Below are 20656 nucleotides of genomic sequence, written 5' to 3'. Positions count from 1 at the left end.
ATGTTTCTTTAACCAATATACAACATACATACCTTCACAAATCTCGTCGGAAAATCTCACCGGAAATTCTTGCAGCGGCGGAAAGAAACACAAAAGGGGAAAAAATTGAAAAAACATACCTGGTGGCGTCGGAAAATCTTGCCGATGCACTGTTTTTGCTGGAGAAGATGCGTCAGAGCTACTGTTCACCGTCGATGTGCCTTCGTCGGAGTTATTGTTCGCGCTGGAAATACAAAACGCAAAAAAAAACCCACGATGGTTGTTCACACTGGAGTTATTGTTCACGCCGAAAACTCCTTTCTGGCGTCGCTGTTCACGTCGGAGTTCTCGTCGGATGGCTGGAGTTGCAGCCGCACTGCACCTTCTCGGCTTCTCCTCTCTTCCATCGAGGTTTGAACAGTGAAGACCTTAGGGTTTTTGTTAAAAACTTAAAAGGTAAAGAACCATCGTGTTTTTTTTTTTTGCAAAAGTGCCATTACAACGAACCGTCACGATTCTATTTGAATCGTGACTCGCCCCGAGTTGCGCAAGTCCAAGCGATCCCTCCAGCGAGTTTTGTCAACCGAAAGTGAGCATCACTCGCCCGAGTCCAACAAGACTCGTGACTCGACCGAGTTAGGCCGAGTCATAGTCGAGTCTTGGCAAACCGAGTTTGCCTTGCCGGGTTGACTCGCTGGAGGGCCGAGCCGAGCCGAGTCACCGAGTTGACTCGACGAGTTTTAAAACAATGGATTTAACCAAAGGAAAATATTCATTTTCTCTTGCTCAACTATCGGAGGTGCTTCAAATCCTACTCAAATCTCCATCTACATCTGGTGCCGCCATTGCGTCTTCCTCTCCTCCAGTTATGTCTTCTTGGACCCTTGACTCAGTAGCTTCGTTTCATATGACACCGGTTGAAAATGGGCTATCCAACTTATGTTCTAATTCAAAAACCTTCTATGTTTCAACTGCCGATGGAACATCTTTACAAATCAAAAGTGTTGGAACATTAAGATCTATTAAAAAATTTCTTGTGCCAAGTGTTAGAGTAGTTCCACAACTAAATTTAAACCTTCTCTCCGTTTTTCAAATTTGCGATCATGGATGTGAAATCTCCTTAAATAAGGATTGTTCTGTACAGGATCTCCAGTCCGAGAAGCAAATTGAGCAAGGCCATAGGAGGGGGGATCTCTATTACATGAACTACTTGAAACTCCCCACCAAATCTTTTTGTAATTATGTCCAAGATAAAAGTTTCGAGACTTGTTACAAAAGACTTGGACATCCAAGTTTCTCAAAAATGTATTATTTTCCCTTTGGGAAAAAATTTTGTAATGAGAAAAATTTTGTTCGTAAGGATTGTATCTTTCGAAAAATGAAATCCACTCATTTTCCAAATAGAACTTTTGTGTCTAAGAGACCTTTTGAATTAATTTATTCGGATGTATGGGGGCCCTTCTCCTGTCATATCAAAAGGGGGATATTCATATTATGTTACTTTTATTGATGACTTTATTAGATATGTATGGATTTATTTTCTTAACTTAAAATCCGATGTCTTCTCATTTTTTAAGAAATTTCATATGATTGTCAAAAATCAATTCTCAAGTAATATCTCTATCCTTAGGTCCGATTCGGGTGGAGAATACTTGTCAAAAGAGTTTCAAGATTATCTAGAAACTAATAGAATTTGCCATAAAAAATATTGTCCTAGAACTCCTCAACAAAATGGTTTAGCCGAAAGAAAACATAGACACATTTTGGAAACCATTAGGACTCTTCTTATTTCAAAAGAAATTCCAAAAAAAATTTGGGCCGAAACCGCTCTAACATCAATTTATTTGATAAATAGAATGATCTCATCATCTTTGCAAAATATATCTCCCTATGAAAAACTATTTGAAAGAATACCCGATTTCAATAGGTTAAGAATTTTTTGTTGTAAATGTTTTGTTCTTTCACATAAAAGAGATAAATTATCACCAAAAGATATTGAATGTGTATTCTTAGGTTACGGGGAAAATAAAAAAGGATTTAGATGCTTTGACTCCAAAAATAACAAACTATACGTGTCTAAAGATGTACCCTTTTGGATAATGAAAATGGTGTTGAAAAAACTAAAGACATTAATGAAAGCGAATATGTATTCTTGTTTGATCTTCTTCCTCAAGAAGAAGTGATTCCTAATGAAAATTTCGTGAATGACCAAGAAGACACTCCTTTGGACAATATTGAGAATAAAAATGTTGATGAAATCAATATCATTGATACTAGACCAATTCAAACCTATATTCGGCGTGGTCAACAAGTTCTCATGAATGCATTGAAAAAATACTCCCAGGATTCTAGCATATAGGAAACTTCACTTAGAAGATCCAGTTGTATCTCCAATCCCCCTAACATGTTTGTTTCCTATGATTCACTAACACCAAAATATAAGACATGCCTAATTGCGTTACACTCATTCCATGAACCATCCCACTATAATGAGGCTAAGAATTTTCCCTAATGGGTTGAACCCATGAACTTAGAACTTAGTGTTCTTAAAAAAACAAAAACTTCATTACCTGTGGGAAAGAAATCTATAGGATGCAGATGGGTCTATAAAGTCAAAACTAAGAGCGATGGGTCCTTAGAACGCTACAAAGCTAAGTTAGTAGGTAAAGGATACTCTCAAGAATATGGTATTGATTATGAGGAAACCTTCGCTCCGGTTGCTAGAATGACCAGTGTTAGAACCCTTATTGTTATTGCTTCTATTAAAAAATGGCCTATTTATCAATTAGATGTTAAAAATTCATTTTTAAATGGTGAACTAAATGAAGAGGTTTACATGGATCCTCCGCCAGGGGTATATATTGGTAATAATAAAATCCTTAAACTTAACAAAGCATTATACGAATTAAAACAAGCCCCAAAAGCTTGGCATGATAAATTTAAAAATGTAATGACACGTTTGGGTTTTCGATCTTGCTATACTGACACTGCTCTTTACAAGGTCTTTGGTGGTTATTCTCCTGCCTTACGTAGATGATATGATTATCACTGGAAGTGATAAGCAGGGAATTACTGATATCAAAAAAGTTTTAAAAGAAAATTTTGACATGTCTGATCTTGGATTCTTAAGATATTTTTTAGGTATTGAAGTGACGTACTCTTTTAGAAGGTACATTCTTTCTCAAATGAAACTTGCAGCTGACATTTGTTCAAAGTCCGACATTTCTGACGACAAGAAGATAGAAACCCTTGAAGTTATCAATGCCAAATTAAGATTGGAAGATGAAACTTTTCTTAAAGATCCTACTCCCTACCGTCAACTTGTCGGGTCCCTGACATACTTATTTATCACTTGGCCAGACATTGCTCATGTAATTCATTCAGTCAGTCAGTTTCAACATGCACCTACAACGGTGCACATGAGTGCAGTCTTAAGAATCATCAGATACATTAAGAACACTATAACCAAGGGAGTTTTTCTTTTCTCATCTTCATCACTTGATTTGATTGCTTATACTGATGCTGATTGGAGAGGAAATCCCAATGATAGAGTCTCAACTACTAGTTTCTGTGTGTTTTTAGGTGACTATAATTTCCTGGAGATCCAAGAAGTAATACAAAGTATCTTTGTCCTCAACAGAAGTTGAATATCGTGCAATGACCACTACAATCATGGAGCTTGTATGGCTTTGCAACCTTCTTAGTGATATGAGCATAGTCATCTCTACACTTTCGAAGATGTGTTGTGACAATAAAAGCCCCATTTATATCGCAAGCAACCACACCTTCCACGAGCGTACTAAACACATTAAGATGGACTGTCACTATGTACGTGATGAATATCTAAGAGGGACTATCATATTATCATATGTTACATCTGAGTACCAGTTGACATACTTCTTCACTAAAGCTCTTGCTGCTCCTCGCTTTATCTTTCTACTTAACAAACTTTTGGTCATCTCCTCGTAAAGATTGAGGGAGGGTGTTAAAACATATGTACTTAAGTATATATATATATATATATATATATATATATATATATATATATATATATATATATATATATGTTACTGTAAATCTGCCCAATAGGGGCAGTATTGTCATTTTTCTTTTTATTGTTTTTCTTTTCTTGATTTCTTTTTCTTATTTTTAGTTTATCTTTTTCCTTTTTTTATTTTTATTTAGTGTATTGCATTGGGGTCCCAACTAAGAGTCGTTGGGACCCCCAACGGTCATTAATATGACCGTTGGGGGCCCAACGACTCCTAGTTGAGCCCCCCAATGCTGTCTCCTTTTTCAGCTCTCTCTCTCCCTTTTTCAGCTGTCACCCCATTGTAAAGTAGGCTTTTCCAAGCCCTATTGCCCAATAACATTCCCTTTTTATTTTGTAAGCTCTTTGGTGACTTTTGTATTTGTCCCTTCGTGGACTTGTTCATTACTATTGCTCTTGTGGTTGTCCTTTATAGGACATTGGGTATGCTTTAGCATTCTCTATATCTAATTCCGTGTATTTCATTACATATACATATTCAGATTTCTAAAATTTAGCATGCATACACATACTTGTCTAGATTTCTAAAAATAATCACATCTGTATATACATGTCCAGATTTTTAAAATAAGTATGCATATACATGTTTAGATTTCTAAAAGTAAGCACATATGTATATACATGTCCAGATTTCTAAAAGTATTCATACACACATACATGTCCATGTTTCTACAAATAATCACATATATGTATATACATGCCCAAATTTGTAAAAATACTCATGCATGCATATACATGTCTAGATAAGGATGAAGATGATAGGAAAGGATATGAATGCCTTGAACCTCACTGAAGACATGGCATTGGATAGAAATGATTGGAGGAGAAGGATTCATGTGGAAGACCCAGAATGATTTTCTTTTTTTGGTTCATATCGCCGACCCCAATTGTTTTGGGATGAAGGCATAGTTGTTGTATGCATATACATGTCTAGATTTCTAACATTACTCATGCATGCATATACATGTCCAAATTTCTAAAAAGTAAGCATATATGTATATCGATGTCTAAATTTCTAAAATTACTCATACATACATATACATGTCCAGATTTCTAACATTACTCATGCATACATAGTTGTCTAGATTTCTAACATTACTCGGACATGCATATATATGTTTAGATTTCTAACATTACTCATTCCTGCATTTACGTCCAGATTTATAAAAGCGTATATGTGTATACATGTTCAGATTTCTAAAAGTAAGTATATATGTATATACATGTTCAGATTTTTAAAGTTACTCATACATGCATATACATGTTCAGATTTCCAACATTACTCATGCATGCATATACATGTCTAAATTTAAAAAAAGTAAGCATATATGTATATACATGTCCCGATTTTTAAAAGTAAGCATGCATACACATACTGTTAAGAGTATATGATTTTGTATCTAACTGATATACATATATTTATACAATATATGTATATTAGGGGTATTTTGGTCATTTCATGATATGTAATAAAATACAGTCCAATAATAACTATAGTGCCTTTTTATTTAATTTTATTTTCTATTTTTTAATGTAAGTCAAGCTGGACTGTTGGGAGGCAGTCGAACTAGTCGTTGGACTGCTCCCAACGGTCATAAATATGACCATTAGAGGTAGTCCAATATAGAGCCTCACCACTTCATGTTTGTGTATGCTTTTCTAAGCATTTTTGTTGAGAATACAAAACTCATTATTTTTTACATTGTGTTCTATTGAAGTTTGTGGTTTGGATATCTCTTTTATGAGATTGTAATCGGTCCATTAGAGACAATATTGTATTTGTGTACTTGTGTAGCCCTTTGTTGGCATTGTGATTATGCACATCTTGTTTCATTTCATGGTACGAGCCTTGGGCTCTTGTAGTGTTGAAAATCATCTTGAGCGTGCTTTTTTATGGTGGTGGTCTTCAAACTCAAGCCTTCTTCATCTCCTAAAGGCTCAATAAAAGCAACTTGACGTGGGCTACCACAATGAAAAACCATATCATTGGGAAAAAGGTAGGGGGCTTCGCTAATAAAACCACTAATGAACCCCAACTAAAGTTAACAAGAAAAGAAGGTGATCAAATCAAAGTCCTCTCTGGAGAAGAAAAGGAGAAGGCTTGGAAAGAGTATCAAGACAAAATGGAGAATTAGGAGGCTAACAACGCTCAAATACTCTCATGGTTCTGTAAAAATGTCTTCAAAGAGACTGTGTACAAAAGCACTAAGTACTCAACGTGTGATGTGTGCACAAAGGCACAAGAACACATACAAGAGATTACAAATACACAAAGGCATAAAAATAAAAGGAAATCTTTATTGAAAGTGGAGAGCTTTTGCTAAAAGCTTAAGAAATACAAAGGGGGTGTTCCACTATTTATGCGCATTAGGTGGCCTTGGAGGGGCTCCACATGTAGACGTTGGAGCCCCTCCAACGGTCATAATTTTGACCGTTGTATAATGTGGGCTCCCCAATGGCTAAAATAAAAAAATATAAAAAGCAAAAGTACAAACATATTCCAAAGAGAATATGCATAAAAATAAAGAAAAAGACAAATTTACCCTTATCAGGTATTACAAAAGTATATATATATATATATATATATATATATATATATATATATATATATATATATATATATATATATATAAGTTACATTTTAACATCCCCCCTCAAACTTACGGTATAATGACCGAAATTTGCCAAGAAGAAAATTAAATTTAGGAGACCAAAGCGCCTTAGTAAAGAAATCAGCCAATTGATATTCTGATGTCACATAGGGCAGATCAATGACTTTCTTCAGGTATTTTTCTCTAACATAGTGGCAGTCCATCTCGATATGCTTCGTGCGCTCATGAAAGGTGTGATTCTTGGCAATATATATTGAATATATATTGCACTTTTATTGTCAGAACATAACTTTGTAGGTCCTTGAATTTGAACCCCCATATCTTTCAGCAATCGCCGAATCCAAACAATTTTCATGGTTATAGTTGTCATGGCTCGGTACTCAACCTCAGTAGAAGACAAAGACACCTTCTGTTGTTTCTTACATCTCCAAGAAATTAATGATTCATCTAAAAAAACATAAAAACCAGTGGTGGAGTGACAATTATTTGGATCACCTCTCCAATCAGAGTTTGTATAAGTAATTAAATTTAATTCAGAAGATGAAGATAGAAATACTCCCTTATTTATGGACCCCTTTACATATCTGGTAATTCGAAGAATGACACTCATATGAACTCAAGTAGGGGCATGTTGAAGTTGACTTGCAACATGTATTGCATGAGAGATATTTGGCCTAGTAATGCTAAGATACATCAATGATCCAACAAGTTGCTTGTAAGGACTGAGATCTTCTAGAAGAACCCCATCATCAATCTTCAACCTTGTTCCTACTACTTTAGGAGTTTTACAAATTTTGTCATCTGTAATTCTTGACCTATCAATGACCTCACAAGCAAGTTTAGTTTGAGACAAAAAATAACCCTTGTGATAATAGGCAACTTCAATGCCTAAAAAATATGTCAAAAAACCTAAGTCCGACATTTCAAAATTTTCTGTTAATGTAGACCTGACACTCTTGATTTCTTTTGCATCATCACTTGTGATCAACATATAATAACAAAATCACAATTCCTGCATCAGATATTTTGACAAACAGAGCAGTGTCAGTATAACATGAGATAAAACCATTTTCTACCATTAAATTGTTAAACTGATCATACCAAGCCTTGGGGGCTTATTTCAAACCATAAAGAGTTTTTCGTAGGCGAAAAACTTTAACCTTAGGTACATCCATACCCGGAGGAGCATCTATATAAACTTCATTTAGGTTTTCATTTAAGAATGCATTTTTAACATCTATTTGATATATGTTCTATTTTTTAATAGAGGCAATTATAATTAAGCACCTAACAATGACCATTCGTGCAATGACTATACTCCTTTGCAACTAGACGGACTTTATATCTTTCAAGAGATTCACCACTCTTGGTTTTGACTTTGAAAACCCATCTACACCCTATTGTTTTCTTTCCTTTAAGTAAATTTTGGAATTCCCAAGTTTTAGTTTTCCTAAAGGCTCTGAATTCATTATCCATTGCATCCCTCCATTCTATCATTTTTTTGGCTTCTTCAAAATTTTAGGTTTCACATATGAATGAATGGCACTAACACTTGCTCTATGTTTAGGTGAGAAGGATTCATAGGATATAAATCTAGAAGGGTTTCTCCTAGTTCTTTCTGTAATGAAAACAACTGAAGTACCAATAATCCAAAGGTCTCTTTAGAAAGAGTCAAACCAAGAGCACAAGCACGAAGAATGCACAAATAACCCACTAAGGGGTGAAGTGCCTAAAAGGCAAAAAAATATTATTGAAGGGAGAGACAAAGGGGGCTAAAAAGCTTATTTTTACAAGTGAGAGAGCTCCTCTATTTATAGAGGAGCCAATACATTAAAGAAGGACCACAAAGGGGCTCTCTTCTAGTCATTGGAAGCCCCAACTGTCATATTAACGACTAGATGGGTGGGGCCCCTTGGTGGTCCAAAACCAATAAAACAAAAAAGAAAAAATAAAAGAATAAAAAGAAAGAAAAACCTAAAAAACAAAAAGTATAATGTTATTTACCAAAATACCCCTATCGGGTATTTGGATGAAAAAAGAGATATATGTATATATATATACATATATGTATATATATACTTGTATATATATATATTTATATATACATATTTTAACATGCCTCCTCAAACTTTACGGGCAGAAGACCGAAAGTTTGCCAAAAAGAAACATAAAACGCGGAGTCGAAAGCACTTTGGTGAAGAAGTCAGCCAACTGATATTCTGAAGTAACATATGGTAGTGTGATGGTTCCTCTGAGAAATTTGTCTTGAACATAGTGGTAATCCATTTCAATATGCTTGGTACGCTCGTGGAATGTATGATTGCTTGCAATGTAGATCACGCTCTTGTTATCACAACACATCTTGGTGGAAGAAGAATTTCTAAGCCACACAATTTTCATAGTTGTTATCGTCATGACCCGATATTAAGCTTTAGTGGATGATAGAGAAACTTTTTGCTGCTTCTTACATTTCCACGAAATAAGGGAATCTCCTAAAAAAATGCAAAAACCAGTAGTTGAGATTCGATCATTGGGATTCCCCCCCCTCAATCAACATCAGTATAAGCAGTTAATTCAATAGATGAAGAAGAGGATAAGAAAAGCCCTTTGAAGATGGAGTTCTTGATATAGCGCACAATTCGCATTATGGCCGCCATATGAACTGTAGTAGGAGCATGCTGAAATTGACTTGCAGCTTGAACCACATGAGCAATATTCGGACGTGATAGATAAGTAAGGGATCCAATCAATTGTCGATAGATAGGGGGTAGGATCCTCAAGAAGAACACCATCCTCAAGTCTCAACTTTGCATTTATAACTTCAGGAGTTTCCACTTTCTTTTCATCTGAAACTCCTAATTTGGTACAGATGTCTGCTGCTAATTTCATTTGAGATAGAATGTATCTTCGAGGAGAATACATCACTTCAATACCTAAAAAATATCTCAAAAACCCCAAGTCAGACATATCAAAAGTTTTCTTTAACATAGACTTAACATCATTTACTCCCTTTTTGTCACTTCCAGTGATGATCATATCATCAACATACAGAAGTAGAATAACAATGAAGTCACATGTTTTCTTAACAAAAAGAGCAGTGTCAGTATAACAAGAAATAAAACCCAAATCGATTAATACATTACTAAACTTGTCATACCAAGCTTTGGGGTCTTGCTTAAGACCATATAATGCCTTTTTTAATTTCAAAATTTTACCATTTAAATTCATGCCAGAAGGTGGTTCTATATAAACTTTTTCACCTAGTTCTCTATTTAAAAACACTTTCTTGACATCAAGTTGAACAATGAGTCATTTTTTAATAGAGGCTATTACAATAAAGGCTCAAACACTAGTCATTTCGAGCAACATGTGCAAAAGTCTCATCATAATCCACCCCATATTCTTGGGCATATCCTTTGGCTACTAGTCGAGTCTTACATCTTTCTAAAGAACCATCACTTTTGGTTTTTACTTTGAAAACTCATCTACATCCAATGGGTTTCTTGCCATTAAGGGGATCAATGATTTCCCAAGTTTGTGCTTTATTAAGTGCTTTAAGTTCAAGTTTCATTGCTTGATTCCAATGGGCATATTGTTTGGCATCATTATAATGGGATGGTTCATGAAAGGAATGAAGAGCTAATAAACAAGCTCGAAAATTTGGAGAAAAAGAATCATAAGATACAAATCTATTAGGTTTTTTAGAAATACGATTTGATCTCCTTTGAGAGGATTATTCTAACGATTCGTTTTGAGAGAATTTTTCAAGGGCATAGGGAAGATTATATTCATTTCTTCTACGGTAAATTTGTGTATGACTTGTTATATTTTCATTTAGGTTTTCATGTAGATCATGTTGCTCATCATTTTGAGGTTCAATGTGATCCTCACTTGCAATTTCAGGAGGTTCAATAGTTTCAACACGATTGTCCATGCATTTTTCCTGAGGTAACAAGTAAACAAAAAAGAATAATCAACATTTTCATTTAGGTTATGCGAAAAAACATCTTCTTCTTCTAGAAAAGTAACGTCTATCGAAATATAAAGTTTGTTATTTAATAGGTTAAAACAGCAGTAACCTTTTTGTTTTTCACCATATCCTAAGAAAATACATTCAATTGCCCTTGAAGAAAGTTTATCATTTTTATGGGTTAAAACAAAACACTTACATCTAAAAACTCTTAGTCTTTTATAGACGGGAGACATATTGTAAAGTTTTTCAAACAGAGAAAGATTTTTCAAAGAGGATGAGGGTGTTCTATTAATTAAATATGTTGAAGTCAGAACAACTTCGGCCCAAAAAGATTTTGGAATATTTTTTGAGACTAATAGAGTTCTTGTTGTCTCTATTATGTGTCTATGCTTTCTTTCCGTAAGACCATTTTGCTGCGGAGTGTTAGGACAAGAACGTTGATAAAAAATTTCATTTTTTCTCAAATATTTTTGAAAATCATTGGACATGTATTCTCCTCTCGAGTCAGATCTAAGTATGGACATGTTTCCTAAAAATTGATTTTTAACCATTGCATGAAATTCTTTAAAAAAAGGAGAAAAGCTCAGATTTACAGTTTAGGAAGTAAATCCATGTAAATCGAGTAAAATCGTCAATAAAGACAACGTAATATGAGAAACCTCCTTTAGATACAACAGGAGAGGGACCCCATACATCGGAATGAACAAGTTCGAACGATCGTGTGGAAACATAATTTTTTTGAGGAAATGGAATAGCTTTAGATTTCCCAAAAATGCGATCTTTACAAGTCGTGTGTTTGTCTTTACAAGTATTGTCCAAAAAAGGAAAAAGAGACATCTTCAAAAAGTTTGGATGACCAAGTCTCTTATGCCAAACCTCAATACTTTTGACATTTACAAAATTACAAAATGACTTGGATGGAAGAGTAAAAAAATCCATAAAATAAAGATCGCCCCTCCTATGGCCTTGCCCAATCAACTTCCCTGACTGGAGATCCTGCACGGTGCAATCTTTAGGTGAGAAAGAGACTTGGTAACCATGTTTGGTAATTTGGGAGGCCGAAAAAATGTTTAAGTTAACTTCTAAGCTCAATATCTTTCGAAGTTGAAAGAGACTTGCCCAATCAGCTTCCCTTGAAAGAAATGTTCTTTTTCAATTTGTTCTCTTCTAAGCTCAATATCTTTCGAAGCTATCCACTTGGGCTCAGGAAGAGCGAGTTCATCCCAAAGAGGGGTTAAAGCATTAAAATAATCAGTGACACTCATGTCCGCTTGTCTAGTAGATCTAATCTTTTCTTGACAAAAAAAATTGTCTAGTTAGATTTTTTTTTTTGGTATACATACCCTTAAAGAAGAACCATGCTTCATTGGCTCTTTTAAATTTAGCATTGTTGGCACAATTCTTAATATCAACATTGTTCATAAACCATGCCAAAATTTTGGCATGATTACTTTCTCAATCTTCTACCATGGATTGATGCTCATTAATGGCTTTGATGCGGTCATCACCATCTAGAGCTTTCTCAATACCTCCTTCAATTTTTGTGAGCTTTAAGGTGGGTTCAAGAGTGGTGTCCATCACAAAGCCCCACAACTTCTTACCTCTTAGATAATTTTCCATTGCCGAAACCCACATAAGATAGTTAGCGCCATTGAGTTTGAAGGAGAGCTCAACTCTTGATTCATGCTCCATTGATGACAGGAAGGATAGAAAATGTAGAACCCCAAAGATCTTTCAAGAATATTGAAAAACCACTTGCTCTGATACCATGTAATGAAAACAACGGAAGCACAAATAATCCAAAGGTCTCTTTAGAAAGAGTCCAACCAAGAGCCAAGAGCACAAGCACGAAGAATGCACAAATAACCCACTAAGGGGTGAAGTGCCTAAAAGGCAAAATGATATTATTGAAGAGAGAGACAAAGGGGGCTGAAAAGCCTATATTTACAAGTGAGAGAGCTCCTCTATTTATAGAGGAGCCAATACATTAAAGAAGGACCACAAAGGGGCTCCCTTCTAGTCGTTGGGAGCCCCAACGGTCATAAATATGACTGTTGGGGCCCCAACGACTAGATGGGTGGGGCCCCTTGGTGGTCCAAAACCAATAAAACAAAAAAAAGGAAAAAGTAAAAGAATACAAAGAAAGAAAAAACCTAAAAAACAAAAAGTACAATGTTATTTACCAAAATACCCCTATCAGGTATTTGGATGAAAAAAGAGATATGTATATATATATATATAAGTATATGTATATATATATATTTATATATATATATATATATATATTTATATATACATATTTTAACACTTTCAGTTCTACGAGAATTGTTTGTTGAGGAAGGTTCACTAGATTCACTATATTTTTCAATTGTTCTTCTAAAAGTGTTTCTATTTCTATGGGTATATGTAATTGGTTCACTAGATATTCTTTATTCGATAGTTTGCTCAAGAAGTTGAGAATAATCTCTCTTGTGAATCATTAGAAGGAGCATCAAATATTATTTCATCATTGAAATGAAATGGGGATCTTCGAAACACGAGCTTTGATTAACAAGAGCAAGTGTCAAGAATGACACTAAAGCATAACCCTTAAAAAGGGTATAACTGAAAACAAAATAAAAATAAAAATGTATTCTTTATTGATATGAAAAACCAATTGCTTAAGAAGCATTGGAGTAAAATACAAGAGGGGCTGCACCCCTTTATATACACAGCTGAAAGAGGACTCAATAGAGCTGTTGGGCACAGTCCAACAGCTCTATTTAGAGCTGTTGGAATGTGTCAGTCCAACAACTCTATTGCTAATCAAGTCTGGACAGGACTTGACTAGCAACAGTCATTCTAGTTCAAACTGAACTAGATGACATAAAGACAAAAAATAAAAATAAAGGAAAAAAAATACAGAAAAGAAAGAAATTAAAAATGTATTTATATATATATATAATAATATAATATTATTATATGTACAGTTTTACATTTTAACACTCCCCCTCAAACTTACGGTACAATGAGCGAAAGTTTGTCTAAGAGAAAGTGAAATCGGGGAGCAGCGAGAGGCTTTGTAAAGAGGTCTGCTAACTGATATTCTGAAGTGACATATGGCAGATCAATTATCCCGTGTAGATATTCCTCTCTGACGTAGTGACAATCCATTTCGATGTGTTTGGTGCGTTCGTGGAATGTTCTGTTACTGGCAATGTAGATCGCACTTTTGTTGTCACAACACATTTGTGAAGCCTTTGTTGCTTCAACTCCCATGTCAGCAAGCAGTCGTCGGAGCCAAACTATTTCCATGGTCGTGGTTGCCATGGCTCTGTATTCAGCTTCGGTGGATGAGAGAGATACCTTCTGCTGCTTTTTACACCTCCACGAGATTAATGATTCCCCTAAAAAGACACAAAGGCCAGTGGTTGAGTGTCTGTTATTGGGATCACCTCCCCAATCAGCATCAGTATATGCAATTAAATCAAGAGAAGATGAGGAAGATAAGAAAAGTCCTCGTGAAAGAGAGGACTTGATGTATCTGATAATACGCATGACTGCTCCCATATGAACAGAAGTAGGAGCATGTTGAAATTGACTTGCTGTATGAACAACATGTGCTATATCTGGTCTGGTAATGGATAGATAGGAAAGTGCCCCGACAAGCTGTCTGTAAGGAGTAGGGTCTGCAAGAAGTTCTCCATCATCAATCTTCATTTTAACATTAACAACTTCTGGAGTGTCAACTTTCTTATCATCAGTAATACCAGACCTGAAAACAATATCAAAAGCAAATTTAGTCTGAGATAATAAATATCCTCTAGGAGAATAAACAACTTCAATGCCTAAAAAATATCTCAACAAGCCCAAATCAGTCATTTCAAAATGAGATTTAAGAAGTGTTTTGATTGTTTCAACTCCCTGTTTATCGCTTCCGGTGATGATCATATCATCCACATAGAGAAGAAGCACAATGATCCCTGCATCAGAATTCTTAATAAACAAAGCAGTGTCAGTTAAACAGAATTGAAAACCAATATCAATCATAACACGACTAAACCTATCATACCAAGCTTTTGGTGCTTGTTTAAGTCCATAAAGAGCTTTTTCTAAGCGAAGGACTTTACCCTTAGGAATACTTAGACCAGGAGGGGGTTCCATATATACTTCTTCAACTAGCTTTCCATTTAAAAAAGCATTTTTGACATCCATTTGAAAAATAAACCATTTTTTGATAGAAGCTAAGGCAATTAAGGTTCGGACAGTAGTCATACGAGCCACCGGAGCAAAGGTTTCTTCATAATCAATCCCATATTCTTGGGCATAACCTTTGGCTACTAAACGGGCTTTATATCTTTCAAGAGTACCATCACTCTTGGTTTTAATTTTATAAACCCATCGACATCCTATAGTTTTCTTCCCTGGAGGAAGATCTTGAATATTCCATGTAGAAGCCTTTTCAAGTGCATCTAATTCAGCTTTCATGGCTTCTATCCATTTGATATCATTTTTTGCTTGAAAATATGTGGATGGTTCTTCATATGAGTGAATTAATGCAATAACTGCCCTATATGTGGGTGAGAAAGACTCGTATGATACAAACTTTTCTGGAGGCCTCGAGATTCGGGATGATTGTCTAGTTGGAATGTTAGAATATTTCTCAAGTGCACATGGAGTATTAGACTCTTGTCGCCTAGAATATTGAATACTAGTATCTCTATGAACTTCTTCATTTTCAACATTAAGATCAATAATTCTTGGATCATCATCAAAGTTACAATCAAGGTCATATTCATCAGATGTTGATGTTAGATCTAGCAAAAAGGAGTACTCAGTGACGTCTTTTAATTTTCTAAAATCAAAGAAGCTCTCCTTTTCAAGAAAGGAAACATTTCTAGACACATATAGTTTATTATTTTTGAAGTCAAAACATCTATAACCTTTCTGGTTTTCAGCATATCCTAAAAAGGCACAGGGAATCGCACGAGGGGAAAGTTTATCATTTTTGTCAGTAAATATGAAACATTTGCACCCAAATATTCTTAATCTAGAGTAGTCTGGAGAAATGTTCATAAGTTTTTCAATGGGAGTGATATTTTGTAACGAAGAAGATGGCATCCTATTAATGAGATAGGTTGCAGTTAAGGCAGCTTCTGCCCAAAAGTCTTTAGGGACTTGATTTGCTATTAATAAAGTTCTAGTGGTTTCTATAATATGGCGATGTTTTCGTTCTGCCAGTCCATTTTGTTGAGGTGTATAAGGACAAGATCTTTGATGTGTGATGCCATGCAATTTAAGATAATTTTGAAAATCTGTGGATAAAAACTCTCCCCCTGAATCTGTGCGAAAAATAGTAATATCATTTTGAAATTTGTTTTTAACCATATTATGAAAAGTTTGAAAGTATGAAAATACTTCAGACTTATGTTTGAGAAAGTACATCCACGTATGTCGGGAGAAATCATCGACAAAAATAACATAGTAAACAAATCCTCCTTTAGAAATTACTGGTGCAGGACCCCAAACATCCGAGTGTATTAATTCAAGTGGTCTTGAAGAGAAAAAGGTTCTGTTCTGAAATGGTAATCTTTTCATTTTGCCGAGAATACAATCTTTACAATCAAATGATTCAGAGTTACAAAATTTCCCTAGATTTGGAAAATGTTGGATTTTGGCTATATGTGGGTGACCAAGTCTCTTATGCCACAGTTCCAACTCTATTTTTTGAATATTATAACAAAAAGCTTTCTTCGGCATTTCCAAAAAATCCATGTAATAGAGTCCTCCTTCTCTATGGCCTTCCCCAATCAGCTTGCCTGACTGGCGATCCTGTACCCAACAACCATGAGAAGAAAAAGAAATATTACACCCATAATCAGAAATTTGAGATACAGATAAAAGATTTAAATTTAATTTGGGAACATGTCTAATTTCTGGAATAAAAAAATTTTTTGTTTTATAATTTTTTTTCAAAATCTCCTATTCCTTCTATTTCAAGAGAAGTCCCATCAGCAGTAAAGACCTTTGACACACTTGTTTTATTTTTAACACATTTGGATAGACTTTGATTATTTGGAGTCATATGAAAAGATGCACCAGAGTCAAGAAGCCAAGAAATTTTACCTAAATCAGAAAAAGATGAGGCTGCTGCGCCGGTTGAAGCTTCAGATGAGGAAGAGGCACCTTTGATGAGAGGCTGAAGGATCTCCATTAGTTGGGCCAGGGAAACTGGTGCATCCTGATCTTTAGGCTCCGATCCAGCAATTGCAGCTCTTTTTTCTCTCAGCTCCTTAAGTTTGGGACATTGTGGCCTGTAGTGTCCCGGTTCATGACAGTGATGACAAATAACTTTCTTCTTATCATAGTCACCATTTTGTCGGTTAAAGTGATGCGGCCTATATGATCGAACATGATTCCCTGGTCTAGACACGGCTAAAACAGAATCATCTTCAATTTTTAAAGAACCTTTTCGGAGACGATTTTCTTCCATTGTTAACTCTTCAATAGTTTCAACAATAGAAGGAATTTTTCCCCGGTGAAGTAGGGCCGATTTAGTGGTTTCAAATTCCGGCCTTAATCCAGTGATAAACTGGTAAAAATGTTCAACATCGAGTTGTTTCTGACGAAGCTCGATGTCTTCGGCACAATGCCACTTTGGTTCTAAAAGGGAAAGTTCTTCCCAAAGTTCGGACAACCCATTGTAATATTCACGAATAGTTTTGTCTCCTTGTGTCATCATTCGAACTTTTTCTTGGAGGTTGCACACGTGTGCAATATCTTTAAGGGAATACATATTCTTAAGGTATTCCCATGCCTTATCGGCATGATCAAATTTGGCAAGACTTGAGCATTTTTTAATGTCAACGCTATTGATAAGCCATGACATTATCTTCGCATGAGATATTCTCCATTCTTTCCATTTCTTCTCGTATGAGGCAATAGCCTTGATTTTCTCTTCTTCCGATAGAGGGACGTCTTTATCTCCCTCCTTTTTAGTAAGAGATATCTTAGGTTCCGAATCGGAACCATCCACAATCCCCCATAAGCCTTTTCCCCATATATGGTGCTTCATGATTGAAGCCCATGTTACATAGTTCGTATCGCTTAGTTTCATAGGCATGATGGTGACTTTATCATTGTCATCCATCGATTACAAGGAGAGAAAGAATAGGGATAGAAGAGAAACAAGAAGGAAAATGAGAAAGAAAGAAAAAAAACAAACAAAACAAGATGTGAAATCTTCTCCAATGAAGCGATAAAACACTTCTCTTCAAGTGGCGAACATTTTTGCAAACGGGCACGGAAACCGAGGCAGCTTTTCCTCAAGATTTAGTACTTCCGCGGCTCTGATACCATGAAATGAAATGGGGATCTTCGAAACACGAGCTTTGATTAACAAGAGCAAGTGTCAAGAATGACACTAAAGCATAACCCTTAAAAAGGGTATAACTGGAAACAAAATAAAAATAAAAATGTATTCTTTATTGATATGAAAAACCAATTGCTTAAGAAGCATTGGAGTAAAATACAAGAGGGGCTGCACCCCTTTATATACACAGCTGAAAGAGGACTCAATAGAGCTGTTGGGCACAGTCCAACAACTCTATTTAGAGCTGTTGGAATGTGTCAGTCCAACAGCTCTATTGCTAGTCAAGTCTGGACAGGACTTGACTAGCAACAGTCATTCTAGTTCAAACTGAACTAGATGACATAAAGACAAAAAATAAAAATAAAGGAAAAAAAATACAGAAAAGAAAGAAATTAAAAATGTATTTATATATATATATAATAATATAATATTATTATTTGTACAGTTTTACATTTTAACAATCATCACTAGAAATATCCTCATTCCTAGACAACAATTCAAACAAGGAATAATCTGTATTATCTTCATGAGATTTATATTCTTCAAAACCGCTAATATTTTCTAAAAAGGTTGCATTTCTAGAAACATATAGTTTATCATTTTTAACATCATAACATCTAAATTTATTTTGTGTTTCCGAATATCTAAGAAATGCACAAGGAATGACTTTGGGTGAAAGTTTATCATTTTTGTCGGTAAGAACACAACATTTGCATCCAAAAATTCTTAGTCTATTATAATAGGTTCTTTTTTATATATAATTTCAAAAGGTGATATTTTATTCAAGTTCTTTAAAAGAAGACGATTTATAAGATAAACGGATGCAAGAGCTGCCTCGACCCAAAATCTTTTAGGGATTTTTTGAGAAATAAGCAAAGTCATAGTGGTTTCAACTATATGTCTATGTTTTCTTTCGGCTAAGTCATAGTGGTTTCAACTATAGAGGAGCTCAGCGGCGGCATCGGCAGCGTTGGCAGACGAGCGAGAGAGAGAGGGCATCGGGGGAGAGTGAGAACGAGAGAGTGACAGAGGGGGAGAGGGTTTCGTATCGAAACCCCTCCCCTCCTCGCTTCACTTTATAAGCAAGAGGGAGGCGGTCGGGGGGAGAGAGTGCAGAGATTGAGAGACGAGAGAGTGAGAGGGGGAAGGAGGTTTCGAAAACCTCCCCCCTTCGCCGCTGCATGCTTTTAAAAGCACCCAACCGACTCATCACCCGGGTCGGATCCGGCCCGGATCCAAACATTTTTTTTTCTCCCAAATTTTACAGTGCGACACCTGGTGCGGTCAACCCGACCGGCAGCAGTCAACGCACCCAGGGTCATTTATGTAAAAAAAATGAAAATCAGAGGGAGGCTCACCTGAAGAAGAAGAAGAGAGGCGAGAGGGAGCTCACCTGAAAGGGGGCCAGAGGGCGGAAGGACCAGTGTCGGGTGGCTCGCCGGATGTGGGGTTTGTGAGGGAACCTACGGCGGGAGGAGAAGGCGAGGAGAGAGAGTGAGCAGAGTGGGGAGGGGAAAGCAGATCAAGACACGCTGAACATGAGCGTTTTTGCTCTTGGCCATCTGATTTGCATTTTAAAGGGCTAAAAAGTCAACAAACCACGTGGCATTCATCCAAAATGCAAACAGACGGCCACGATGTGTGCAATAGCAAAAACACTCATGTTCAGGGTGACCTGATCTGCTTCCGCGTGGGGGAGGGTTTCTCCCTGCGTGCTTTAAATAAGCACTGGTTTGGATCTGGGTCGGATCCGAATCCCACCCGGATCCAATTTTATTTTATTTTTTTGCCGCAACCCTGCACCCATGCTTTTTTAAAGTGCCGCATCCCCGCACCCGCACCCATGTGACATAGGTACATGTGTTTTGCTTAGTGTAATTAATGACTGGAATCTTATTTGAAATGTTTATCGAAACTTTTGAGACATTATTGCAAAAATTGTTTGATCCATATTTTATGTCTAGAATATGCTTTTCTAAGCAATTTATTAATGAGAACTTTTTATTATTTTTGCACATGACTCTTAGTGAGTTGTGTATCTTCTTTTTCAAAGTGCTCTTGGTCCATAAGTGACCACTTTGCTTTGTATCTCATTATAGCCTTTTAAGACACTCTCTTGAGTTTCTAATATATGTTTGTTTTTTTAATTTTAGTAATCAAAACCCTATTATCTTTAGAATTTACTAATGTTTAAAAAATAACTTTGAAGTATATTCGTTGTGTTTTTTCTTGAATTATTACTAATGTTTCTAAAATCTTAAAATTATTGCTTAAGGTGCGTATCTAATTCATTTTTTCTATTTAGGTTTATAGTATCTCTATGTTTTGTAGAGGAACTTAACCATCCTTGCTTTATATATATATATATATATATATATATATATGAATTAATTTGTGTTGTTCAAAATATATATTTGTTTTGAAACTAAATACATGTATTTTATATTAATCTTTTAACTGTTGGGTTAAATCATTTTTCGTTTAATAACTATTTAGTCAGGATATCTTCCTTTGTGTATTTGTATTTTTTTGTTTTGTTCTCTCTGCAGGTTCTTAAAGATACTATGGGATGATAAAGAAATTATATCTTTGATGCATCATGAAGATGGAGATAGCCGATTCAGGCATGTGGTGAAGATTATCATTAAAGACGTTTGAAGACTTGTATTTTCAAACTTTCAGTTTTCACA

The 20656-nt window shown here is 35.6% G+C and overlaps 1 protein-coding gene across 5 annotated transcripts in view; it reads left to right on the top strand.

Moving 5' to 3' along the window:
• LOC149814009 (binding protein) overlaps window positions 1-20656 on the top strand; it is a 164076-nt gene that overhangs the window by 136127 nt on the left and 7293 nt on the right. The gene's annotated exons all lie outside the window — the stretch shown is intronic.

This window comes from Nuphar pumila, chromosome 16 (genome assembly GCF_984573655.1).
Source record: "Nuphar pumila chromosome 16, dmNupPumi1.hap1.1, whole genome shotgun sequence".
Classification (NCBI taxonomy): domain Eukaryota; kingdom Viridiplantae; phylum Streptophyta; class Magnoliopsida; order Nymphaeales; family Nymphaeaceae; genus Nuphar; species Nuphar pumila.
The sequence above is the reverse complement of the archived record's forward strand: the minus strand, read 5'-3'. Positions and strand labels throughout refer to the sequence as shown.